Source organism: Anser brachyrhynchus (assembly GCF_964034855.1).
Source record: "Anser brachyrhynchus genome assembly, contig: SCAFFOLD_93, whole genome shotgun sequence".
Classification (NCBI taxonomy): domain Eukaryota; kingdom Metazoa; phylum Chordata; class Aves; order Anseriformes; family Anatidae; genus Anser; species Anser brachyrhynchus.
Window position 1 is genome coordinate 288,920 of NW_027663760.1, and position 12,461 is coordinate 301,380.

Here is a 12,461-nt window from a genome sequence, read left to right on the forward strand (position 1 = left end):
TGCAGTGAGTCCAGAGAGTGCACTGGCACCACTGGGGATGCAGTGCAGTGAGTCCAGAGAGTGCACTGGCACCAGTGGGGATGCAGTGCAGAGTGTCCAGAGAGTGCACTGGCACCACTGGGATGCACTGCAGTGAGTCCAGAGAGTGCTCTGGCACCACTGGAGATGCACTTCAGTGAGTGCAGAGACTGCACTGGCACCACTGGGGATGCAGTGCAGTGAGTCCAGTGAGTGTACTGGCACCACTGGGGATGCACTGCAGTGAGTCCAGAGAGTGCATTGGCACCACTTGGGATGCACTGCAGTGAGTCCAGAGAGTGCACTGGCACCACTGGGGATGCAGTGCCGTGAGTCCAGCGAATGCACTGGCACCACTGGGGATACGGTGCCGGGAGTCCAGAGAGTGCACTGACACCACTGGGGATGCAGTGCAGTGAGTCCACAGAGTGCACTGACACCAGTGGGAATGCGGTGCAGTGAGTCCAGAGAGTGCACTGGCACCACTGGGGATGCACTGCAGTGAGTCCAGAGTGCACTAGCACCACTGGGGATGCAGAGCAGTGAGTCCAGAGAGTGCACTGGCACCACTGAGAATGCATTTCAGTGAGTCCAGAGAGTGCCGTTCCAGCCTCGGTATCCGCTCCAGCCGAGTCAACCCCGCGGTAGGCCCTCCAGCCGCGGCAGACGCTCCAGCCGCGGCAGCCGCTCCAGCCGCTCCAGCCGCGGCAGCCGCTCCAGCCCCTCCAGCCTCGCCAGCCTCTCCATCCGCGGCAGCCGCTCCAGCCGCGGCAGCCGCTCCAGCCGCTCCAACCGCGGCAGCCGCTCCAGCCGCTACCGAGTGGAGCGGCTGCCACGGCTGGAGGGCTACCGCGGCTGGAGCGGCTGCCGCGGCTGGAGCAGTGCAGTGAGTCCAGGGAGTGCAAAGGCACCAGTGGGGATGGAGTGCAGTGAGTCCAAAGACTTCACTGTCACCACTGGGAATGCAGTGCAGTGAGTCCAGGGAGTGCACTTGCACCACTGGGGATGCAGTGCAGTGACTCCAGTGAGTGCACTGACACCACTGGGGATGCACTTCAGTCAGTCCAGTGAGTGTACTGGCACCACTGGGGATGCACTGCAGTGAGTCAAGAGAGTGCACTGGCAGGACTGGGGATGCAGTGCAGTGAGTCCAGAGAGTGCACTGGCACCACTGGGGATGCCCTGCAGTGAGTCCTGAGAGCGCACTGGCACCACTGGGGATGCAGTGCAGTGAGTCCAGAGAGCGCACTGGCACCAGTGGGAATGCGGTGCAGTGAGTCCAGAGAGTGCAATGGCACCACTGGGGATGCACTGCAGTGAGTCCAGAGAGTGCACTAGCACCACTGGGGATGCAGAGCAGTGAGTCCAGAGAGTGCACTGGCACCACTGAGAATGCATTTCAGTGAGTCCAGAGAGTGCCGTTCCAGCCTCGGCATCCGCTCCAGCCGAGTCAACCCCGCGGTAGCCCCTCCAGCCGCGGCAGACGCTCCAGCCGCGGCAGCCGCTCCAGCCGCTCCAGCCGCGGCAGCCGCTCCAGCCCCTCCAGCCGCGCCAGCCTCTCCATCCGCGGCAGCCGCTCCAGCCGCGGCAGCCGCTCCAGCCGCTCCAGCCGCGGCAGCCGCTCCAGCCGCTACCGAGTGGAGCGGCTGCCACGGCTGGAGGGCTACCGCGGCTGGAGCGGCTGCCGCGGCTGGAGCAGTGCAGTGAGTCCAGGGAGTGCAAAGGCACCAGTGGGGATGGAGTGCAGTGAGTCCAAAGACTTCAATGTCACCACTGGGAATGCACTTCAGTCAGTCCAGTGAGTGTACTGGCACCACTGGGGATGCACAGCAGTGAGTCCAGAGAGTGCATTGGCACCACTGGGGATGCAGTGCAGTGAGTCCAGAGAGTGCACTGGCACCATTGGAGATGCAGTGCAGTGAGTCCAGAGAGTGCACTGGCACCACTGGGGATGCAGTGCAGTGAGTCCAGAGAGTGCACTGGCACCAGTGGGGATGCAGTGCAGAGTGTCCAGAGAGTGCACTGGCACCACTGGGATGCACTGCAGTGAGTCCAGAGAGTGCTCTGGCACCACTGGAGATGCACTTCAGTGAGTGCAGAGACTGCACTGGCACCACTGGGGATGCAGTGCAGTGAGTCCAGTGAGTGTACTGGCACCACTGGGGATGCACTGCAGTGAGTCCAGAGAGTGCATTGGCACCACTTGGGATGCACTGCAGTGAGTCCAGAGAGTGCACTGGCACCACTGGGGATGCACTGCAGTGAGTCCAGAGAGTGCACTGGCTCCACTGAGAATGCACTTCAGTGAGTCCAGAGAGTGCACTGGCACCACTGTGGATGCAGTGCCGTGAGTCCAGCGAATGCACTGGCACCACTGGGGATACGGTGCCGGGAGTCCAGAGAGTGCACTGACACCACTGGGGTTGCAGTGCAGTGAGTCCACAGAGTGCACTGACACCAGTGGGAATGCGGTGCAGTGAGTCCAGAGAGTGCACTGGCACCACTGGGGATGCACTGCAGTGAGTCCAGAGTGCACTAGCACCACTGGGGATGCAGAGCAGTGAGTCCAGAGAGTGCACTGGCACCACTGAGAATGCATTTCAGTGAGTCCAGAGAGTGCCGTTCCAGCCTCGGTATCCGCTCCAGCCGAGTCAACCCCGCGGTAGGCCCTCCAGCCGCGGCAGACGCTCCAGCCGCGGCAGCCGCTCCAGCCGCTCCAGCCGCGGCAGCCGCTCCAGCCCCTCCAGCCTCGCCAGCCTCTCCATCCGCGGCAGCCGCTCCAGCCGCGGCAGCCGCTCCAGCCGCTCCAACCGCGGCAGCCGCTCCAGCCGCTACCGAGTGGAGCGGCTGCCACGGCTGGAGGGCTACCGCGGCTGGAGCGGCTGCCGCGGCTGGAGCAGTGCAGTGAGTCCAGGGAGTGCAAAGGCACCAGTGGGGATGGAGTGCAGTGAGTCCAAAGACTTCACTGTCACCACTGGGAATGCAGTGCAGTGAGTCCAGGGAGTGCACTTGCACCACTGGGGATGCAGTGCAGTGACTCCAGTGAGTGCACTGACACCACTGGGGATGCACTTCAGTCAGTCCAGTGAGTGTACTGGCACCACTGGGGATGCACTGCAGTGAGTCAAGAGAGTGCACTGGCAGGACTGGGGATGCAGTGCAGTGAGTCCAGAGAGTGCACTGGCACCACTGGGGATGCCCTGCAGTGAGTCCTGAGAGCGCACTGGCACCACTGGGGATGCAGTGCAGTGAGTCCAGAGAGCGCACTGGCACCAGTGGGAATGCGGTGCAGTGAGTCCAGAGAGTGCAATGGCACCACTGGGGATGCACTGCAGTGAGTCCAGAGAGTGCACTAGCACCACTGGGGATGCAGAGCAGTGAGTCCAGAGAGTGCACTGGCACCACTGAGAATGCATTTCAGTGAGTCCAGAGAGTGCCGTTCCAGCCTCGGCATCCGCTCCAGCCGAGTCAACCCCGCGGTAGCCCCTCCAGCCGCGGCAGACGCTCCAGCCGCGGCAGCCGCTCCAGCCGCTCCAGCCGCGGCAGCCGCTCCAGCCCCTCCAGCCGCGCCAGCCTCTCCATCCGCGGCAGCCGCTCCAGCCGCGGCAGCCGCTCCAGCCGCGGCAGCCGCTCCAGCCGCTACCGAGTGGAGCGGCTGCCACGGCTGGAGGGCTACCGCGGCTGGAGCGGCTGCCGCGGCTGGAGCAGTGCAGTGAGTCCAGGGAGTGCAAAGGCACCAGTGGGGATGGAGTGCAGTGAGTCCAAAGACTTCAATGTCACCACTGGGAATGCACTTCAGTCAGTCCAGTGAGTGTACTGGCACCACTGGGGATGCACAGCAGTGAGTCCAGAGAGTGCATTGGCACCACTGGGGATGCAGTGCAGTGAGTCCAGAGAGTGCACTGGCACCATTGGAGATGCAGTGCAGTGAGTCCAGAGAGTGCACTGGCACCACTGGGGATGCAGTGCAGTGAGTCCAGAGAGTGCACTGGCACCAGTGGGGATGCAGTGCAGAGTGTCCAGAGAGTGCACTGGCACCACTGGGATGCACTGCAGTGAGTCCAGAGAGTGCTCTGGCACCACTGGAGATGCACTTCAGTGAGTGCAGAGACTGCACTGGCACCACTGGGGATGCAGTGCAGTGAGTCCAGTGAGTGTACTGGCACCACTGGGGATGCACTGCAGTGAGTCCAGAGAGTGCATTGGCACCACTTGGGATGCACTGCAGTGAGTCCAGAGAGTGCACTGGCACCACTGGGGATGCAGTGCAGTGAGTCCAGAGAGTGCACTGGCTCCACTGAGAATGCACTTCAGTGAGTCCAGAGAGTGCACTGGCACCACTGTGGATGCAGTGCCGTGAGTCCAGCGAATGCACTGGCACCACTGGGGATACGGTGCCGGGAGTCCAGAGAGTGCACTGACACCACTGGGGATGCAGTGCAGTGAGTCCACAGAGTGCACTGACACCAGTGGGAATGCGGTGCAGTGAGTCCAGAGAGTGCACTGGCACCACTGGGGATGCACTGCAGTGAGTCCAGAGTGCACTAGCACCACTGGGGATGCAGAGCAGTGAGTCCAGAGAGTGCACTGGCACCACTGAGAATGCATTTCAGTGAGTCCAGAGAGTGCCGTTCCAGCCTCGGTATCCGCTCCAGCCGAGTCAACCCCGCGGTAGGCCCTCCAGCCGCGGCAGACGCTCCAGCCGCGGCAGCCGCTCCAGCCGCTCCAGCCGCGGCAGCCGCTCCAGCCCCTCCAGCCTCGCCAGCCTCTCCATCCGCGGCAGCCGCTCCAGCCGCGGCAGCCGCTCCAGCCGCTCCAACCGCGGCAGCCGCTCCAGCCGCTACCGAGTGGAGCGGCTGCCACGGCTGGAGGGCTACCGCGGCTGGAGCGGCTGCCGCGGCTGGAGCAGTGCAGTGAGTCCAGGGAGTGCAAAGGCACCAGTGGGGATGGAGTGCAGTGAGTCCAAAGACTTCACTGTCACCACTGGGAATGCAGTGCAGTGAGTCCAGGGAGTGCACTTGCACCACTGGGGATGCAGTGCAGTGACTCCAGTGAGTGCACTGACACCACTGGGGATGCACTTCAGTCAGTCCAGTGAGTGTACTGGCACCACTGGGGATGCACTGCAGTGAGTCAAGAGAGTGCACTGGCAGGACTGGGGATGCAGTGCAGTGAGTCCAGAGAGTGCACTGGCACCACTGGGGATGCCCTGCAGTGAGTCCTGAGAGCGCACTGGCACCACTGGGGATGCAGTGCAGTGAGTCCAGAGAGCGCACTGGCACCAGTGGGAATGCGGTGCAGTGAGTCCAGAGAGTGCAATGGCACCACTGGGGATGCACTGCAGTGAGTCCAGAGAGTGCACTAGCACCACTGGGGATGCAGAGCAGTGAGTCCAGAGAGTGCACTGGCACCACTGAGAATGCATTTCAGTGAGTCCAGAGAGTGCCGTTCCAGCCTCGGCATCCGCTCCAGCCGAGTCAACCCCGCGGTAGCCCCTCCAGCCGCGGCAGACGCTCCAGCCGCGGCAGCCGCTCCAGCCGCTCCAGCCGCGGCAGCCGCTCCAGCCCCTCCAGCCGCGCCAGCCTCTCCATCCGCGGCAGCCGCTCCAGCCGCGGCAGCCGCTCCAGCCGCTCCAGCCGCGGCAGCCGCTCCAGCCGCTACCGAGTGGAGCGGCTGCCACGGCTGGAGGGCTACCGCGGCTGGAGCGGCTGCCGCGGCTGGAGCAGTGCAGTGAGTCCAGGGAGTGCAAAGGCACCAGTGGGGATGGAGTGCAGTGAGTCCAAAGACTTCAATGTCACCACTGGGAATGCACTTCAGTCAGTCCAGTGAGTGTACTGGCACCACTGGGGATGCACAGCAGTGAGTCCAGAGAGTGCATTGGCACCACTGGGGATGCAGTGCAGTGAGTCCAGAGAGTGCACTGGCACCATTGGAGATGCAGTGCAGTGAGTCCAGAGAGTGCACTGGCACCACTGGGGATGCAGTGCAGTGAGTCCAGAGAGTGCACTGGCACCACTGGGATGCACTGCAGTGAGTCCAGAGAGTGCTCTGGCACCACTGGAGATGCACTTCAGTGAGTGCAGAGACTGCACTGGCACCACTGGGGATGCAGTGCAGTGAGTCCAGTGAGTGTACTGGCACCACTGGGGATGCACTGCAGTGAGTCCAGAGAGTGCATTGGCACCACTTGGGATGCACTGCAGTGAGTCCAGAGAGTGCACTGGCACCACTGGGGATGCAGTGCAGTGAGTCCAGAGAGTGCACTGGCTCCACTGAGAATGCACTTCAGTGAGTCCAGAGACTGCACTGGCACCACTGTGGATGCAGTGCCGTGAGTCCAGCGAATGCACTGGCACCACTGGGGATACGGTGCCGGGAGTCCAGAGAGTGCACTGACACCACTGGGGATGCAGTGCAGTGAGTCCACAGAGTGCACTGACACCAGTGGGAATGCGGTGCAGTGAGTCCAGAGAGTGCACTGGCACCACTGGGGATGCACTGCAGTGAGTCCAGAGTGCACTAGCACCACTGGGGATGCAGAGCAGTGAGTCCAGAGAGTGCACTGGCACCACTGAGAATGCATTTCAGTGAGTCCAGAGAGTGCCGTTCCAGCCTCGGTATCCGCTCCAGCCGAGTCAACCCCGCGGTAGGCCCTCCAGCCGCGGCAGACGCTCCAGCCGCGGCAGCCGCTCCAGCCGCTCCAGCCGCGGCAGCCGCTCCAGCCCCTCCAGCCTCGCCAGCCTCTCCATCCGCGGCAGCCGCTCCAGCCGCGGCAGCCGCTCCAGCCGCTCCAACCGCGGCAGCCGCTCCAGCCGCTACCGAGTGGAGCGGCTGCCACGGCTGGAGGGCTACCGCGGCTGGAGCGGCTGCCGCGGCTGGAGCAGTGCAGTGAGTCCAGGGAGTGCAAAGGCACCAGTGGGGATGGAGTGCAGTGAGTCCAAAGACTTCACTGTCACCACTGGGAATGCAGTGCAGTGAGTCCAGGGAGTGCACTTGCACCACTGGGGATGCAGTGCAGTGACTCCAGTGAGTGCACTGACACCACTGGGGATGCACTTCAGTCAGTCCAGTGAGTGTACTGGCACCACTGGGGATGCACTGCAGTGAGTCAAGAGAGTGCACTGGCAGGACTGGGGATGCAGTGCAGTGAGTCCAGAGAGTGCACTGGCACCACTGGGGATGCAGTGCAGTGAGTCCAGAGAGTGCACTGGCACCACTGGGGATGCAGTGCAGTAAGTCCAGAGAGTGCACTGGCACCACTGAGAATGCATTTCAGTGAGTCCAGAGAGTGCCGTTCCAGCCTCGGCATCCGCTCCAGCCGAGTCAACCCCGCGGTAGCCCCTCCAGCCGCGGCAGACGCTCCAGCCGCGGCAGCCGCTCCAGCCGCTCCAGCCGCGGCAGCCGCTCCAGCCCCTCCAGCCGCGCCAGCCTCTCCAGCCGCGGCAGCCGCTCCAGCCGCGGTAGCCCTCCAGCCGTGGCAGCCGCTCCACTCGGTAGCGGCTGGAGCGGCTGACGCGGCTGGAGCGGCTGGAGCGGCTGCCGCGACTGGAGCGGCTGCCGCGGTTGGAGCGGCTGCCGCGGCTGGAGCGGCTGGAGCGGATGCCGCGGCTGGAGCGGCTGGAGCGGCTGCCGCGGCTGGAGCGGCTGGCGCGGCTGGAGGAGCTACCGCGGCTGGAGCGGTTAACGCGGCTGGAGCGGATGCCGAGGCTGGAGCGGATGCCGCGGCTGGTGCGCCTGGAGAGGCTGCCGCGGCTGGAGCAGTGCAGTGAGTCCAGAGAGTGCACTGGCACCATTGGGGATGCAGTGCAGTGAGTCCAGAGAGTGCACTGGCAGGACTGGGGATGCAGTGCAGTGAGTCCAGAGAGTGCACTGGCACCACTGAGGATGCAATGCAGTGAGTCCAGAGAGTGCACTGGCACCACTGGGCATGCAGTGCTGTGAGTCCAGAGAGTGCACTGGCACCACTGGGGATGCACTTCAGTCAGTCCAGTGAGTGTACTGGCACCACTGGGGATGCACTGCAGTGAGTCAAGAGAGTGCACTGGCAGGACTGGGGATGCAGTGCAGTGAGTCCAGAGAGTGCACTGGCACCACTGGGGATGCCCTGCAGTGAGTCCTGAGAGCGCACTGGCACCACTGGGGATGCAGTGCAGTGAGTCCAGAGAGCGCACTGGCACCAGTGGGAATGCGGTGCAGTGAGTCCAGAGAGTGCAATGGCACCACTGGGGATGCACTGCAGTGAGTCCAGAGAGTGCACTAGCACCACTGGGGATGCAGAGCAGTGAGTCCAGAGAGTGCACTGGCACCACTGAGAATGCATTTCAGTGAGTCCAGAGAGTGCCGTTCCAGCCTCGGCATCCGCTCCAGCCGAGTCAACCCCGCGGTAGCCCCTCCAGCCGCGGCAGACGCTCCAGCCGCGGCAGCCGCTCCAGCCGCTCCAGCCGCGGCAGCCGCTCCAGCCCCTCCAGCCGCGCCAGCCTCTCCATCCGCGGCAGCCGCTCCAGCCGCGGCAGCCGCTCCAGCCGCGGCAGCCGCTCCAGCCGCTACCGAGTGGAGCGGCTGCCACGGCTGGAGGGCTACCGCGGCTGGAGCGGCTGCCGCGGCTGGAGCAGTGCAGTGAGTCCAGGGAGTGCAAAGGCACCAGTGGGGATGGAGTGCAGTGAGTCCAAAGACTTCAATGTCACCACTGGGAATGCACTTCAGTCAGTCCAGTGAGTGTACTGGCACCACTGGGGATGCACAGCAGTGAGTCCAGAGAGTGCATTGGCACCACTGGGGATGCAGTGCAGTGAGTCCAGAGAGTGCACTGGCACCATTGGAGATGCAGTGCAGTGAGTCCAGAGAGTGCACTGGCACCAGTGGGGATGCAGTGCAGTGAGTCCAGAGAGTGCACTGGCACCAGTGGGGATGCAGTGCAGAGTGTCCAGAGAGTGCACTGGCACCACAGGTGATGCACTGCAGTGAGTCCAGAGAGTGCTCTGGCACCACTGGAGATGCACTTCAGTGAGTGCAGAGACTGCACTGGCACCACTGGGGATGCAGTGCAGTGAGTCCAGTGAGTGTACTGGCACCACTGGGGATGCACTGCAGTGAGTCCAGAGAGTGCATTGGCACCACTTGGGATGCACTGCAGTGAGTCCAGAGAGTGCACTGGCACCACTGGGGATGCAGTGCAGTGAGTCCAGAGAGTGCACTGGCTCCACTGAGAATGCACTTCAGTGAGTCCAGAGAGTGCACTGGCACCACTGTGGATGCAGTGCCGTGAGTCCAGCGAATGCACTGGCACCACTGGGGATACGGTGCCGGGAGTCCAGAGAGTGCACTGACACCACTGGGGATGCAGTGCAGTGAGTCCACAGAGTGCACTGACACCAGTGGGAATGCGGTGCAGTGAGTCCAGAGAGTGCACTGGCACCACTGGGGATGCACTGCAGTGAGTCCAGAGTGCACTAGCACCACTGGGGATGCAGAGCAGTGAGTCCAGAGAGTGCACTGGCACCACTGAGAATGCATTTCAGTGAGTCCAGAGAGTGCCGTTCCAGCCTCGGTATCCGCTCCAGCCGAGTCAACCCCGCGGTAGGCCCTCCAGCCGCGGCAGACGCTCCAGCCGCGGCAGCCGCTCCAGCCGCTCCAGCCGCGGCAGCCGCTCCAGCCCCTCCAGCCTCGCCAGCCTCTCCATCCGCGGCAGCCGCTCCAGCCGCGGCAGCCGCTCCAGCCGCTCCAACCGCGGCAGCCGCTCCAGCCGCTACCGAGTGGAGCGGCTGCCACGGCTGGAGGGCTACCGCGGCTGGAGCGGCTGCCGCGGCTGGAGCAGTGCAGTGAGTCCAGGGAGTGCAAAGGCACCAGTGGGGATGGAGTGCAGTGAGTCCAAAGACTTCACTGTCACCACTGGGAATGCAGTGCAGTGAGTCCAGGGAGTGCACTTGCACCACTGGGGATGCAGTGCAGTGACTCCAGTGAGTGCACTGACACCACTGGGGATGCACTTCAGTCAGTCCAGTGAGTGTACTGGCACCACTGGGGATGCACTGCAGTGAGTCAAGAGAGTGCACTGGCAGGACTGGGGATGCAGTGCAGTGAGTCCAGAGAGTGCACTGGCACCACTGGGGATGCCCTGCAGTGAGTCCTGAGAGCGCACTGGCACCACTGGGGATGCAGTGCAGTGAGTCCAGAGAGCGCACTGGCACCAGTGGGAATGCGGTGCAGTGAGTCCAGAGAGTGCAATGGCACCACTGGGGATGCACTGCAGTGAGTCCAGAGAGTGCACTAGCACCACTGGGGATGCAGAGCAGTGAGTCCAGAGAGTGCACTGGCACCACTGAGAATGCATTTCAGTGAGTCCAGAGAGTGCCGTTCCAGCCTCGGCATCCGCTCCAGCCGAGTCAACCCCGCGGTAGCCCCTCCAGCCGCGGCAGACGCTCCAGCCGCGGCAGCCGCTCCAGCCGCTCCAGCCGCGGCAGCCGCTCCAGCCCCTCCAGCCGCGCCAGCCTCTCCATCCGCGGCAGCCGCTCCAGCCGCGGCAGCCGCTCCAGCCGCGGCAGCCGCTCCAGCCGCTACCGAGTGGAGCGGCTGCCACGGCTGGAGGGCTACCGCGGCTGGAGCGGCTGCCGCGGCTGGAGCAGTGCAGTGAGTCCAGGGAGTGCAAAGGCACCAGTGGGGATGGAGTGCAGTGAGTCCAAAGACTTCAATGTCACCACTGGGAATGCACTTCAGTCAGTCCAGTGAGTGTACTGGCACCACTGGGGATGCACAGCAGTGAGTCCAGAGAGTGCATTGGCACCACTGGGGATGCAGTGCAGTGAGTCCAGAGAGTGCACTGGCACCATTGGAGATGCAGTGCAGTGAGTCCAGAGAGTGCACTGGCACCACTGGGGATGCAGTGCAGTGAGTCCAGAGAGTGCACTGGCACCACTGGGATGCACTGCAGTGAGTCCAGAGAGTGCTCTGGCACCACTGGAGATGCACTTCAGTGAGTGCAGAGACTGCACTGGCACCACTGGGGATGCAGTGCAGTGAGTCCAGTGAGTGTACTGGCACCACTGGGGATGCACTGCAGTGAGTCCAGAGAGTGCATTGGCACCACTTGGGATGCACTGCAGTGAGTCCAGAGAGTGCACTGGCACCACTGGGGATGCAGTGCAGTGAGTCCAGAGAGTGCACTGGCTCCACTGAGAATGCACTTCAGTGAGTCCAGAGAGTGCACTGGCACCACTGTGGATGCAGTGCCGTGAGTCCAGCGAATGCACTGGCACCACTGGGGATACGGTGCCGGGAGTCCAGAGAGTGCACTGACACCACTGGGGATGCAGTGCAGTGAGTCCACAGAGTGCACTGACACCAGTGGGAATGCGGTGCAGTGAGTCCAGAGAGTGCACTGGCACCACTGGGGATGCACTGCAGTGAGTCCAGAGTGCACTAGCACCACTGGGGATGCAGAGCAGTGAGTCCAGAGAGTGCACTGGCACCACTGAGAATGCATTTCAGTGAGTCCAGAGAGTGCCGTTCCAGCCTCGGTATCCGCTCCAGCCGAGTCAACCCCGCGGTAGGCCCTCCAGCCGCGGCAGACGCTCCAGCCGCGGCAGCCGCTCCAGCCGCTCCAGCCGCGGCAGCCGCTCCAGCCCCTCCAGCCTCGCCAGCCTCTCCATCCGCGGCAGCCGCTCCAGCCGCGGCAGCCGCTCCAGCCGCTCCAACCGCGGCAGCCGCTCCAGCCGCTACCGAGTGGAGCGGCTGCCACGGCTGGAGGGCTACCGCGGCTGGAGCGGCTGCCGCGGTTGGAGCAGTGCAGTGAGTCCAGGGAGTGCAAAGGCACCAGTGGGGATGGAGTGCAGTGAGTCCAAAGACTTCACTGTCACCACTGGGAATGCAGTGCAGTGAGTCCAGGGAGTGCACTTGCACCACTGGGGATGCAGTGCAGTGACTCCAGTGAGTGCACTGACACCACTGGGGATGCACTTCAGTCAGTCCAGTGAGTGTACTGGCACCACTGGGGATGCACTGCAGTGAGTCAAGAGAGTGCACTGGCAGGACTGGGGATGCAGTGCAGTGAGTCCAGAGAGTGCACTGGCACCACTGGGGATGCAGTGCAGTAAGTCCAGAGAGTGCACTGGCACCACTGAGAATGCATTTCAGTGAGTCCAGAGAGTGCCGTTCCAGCCTCGGCATCCGCTCCAGCCGAGTCAACACCGCGGTAGCCCCTCCAGCCGCGGCAGACGCTCCAGCCGCGGCAGCCGCTCCAGCCGCTCCAGCCGCGGCAGCCGCTCCAGCCCCTCCAGCCGCGCCAGCCTCTCCAGCCGCGGCAGCCGCTCCAGCCGCGGTAGCCCTCCAGCCGTGGCAGCCGCTCCACTCGGTAGCGGCTGGAGCGGCTGCCGCGGCTGGAGCGGCTGGAGCGGCTGCCGCGACTGGAGCGGCTGCCGCGGTTGGAGCGGCTGCCGCGGCTGGAGCGG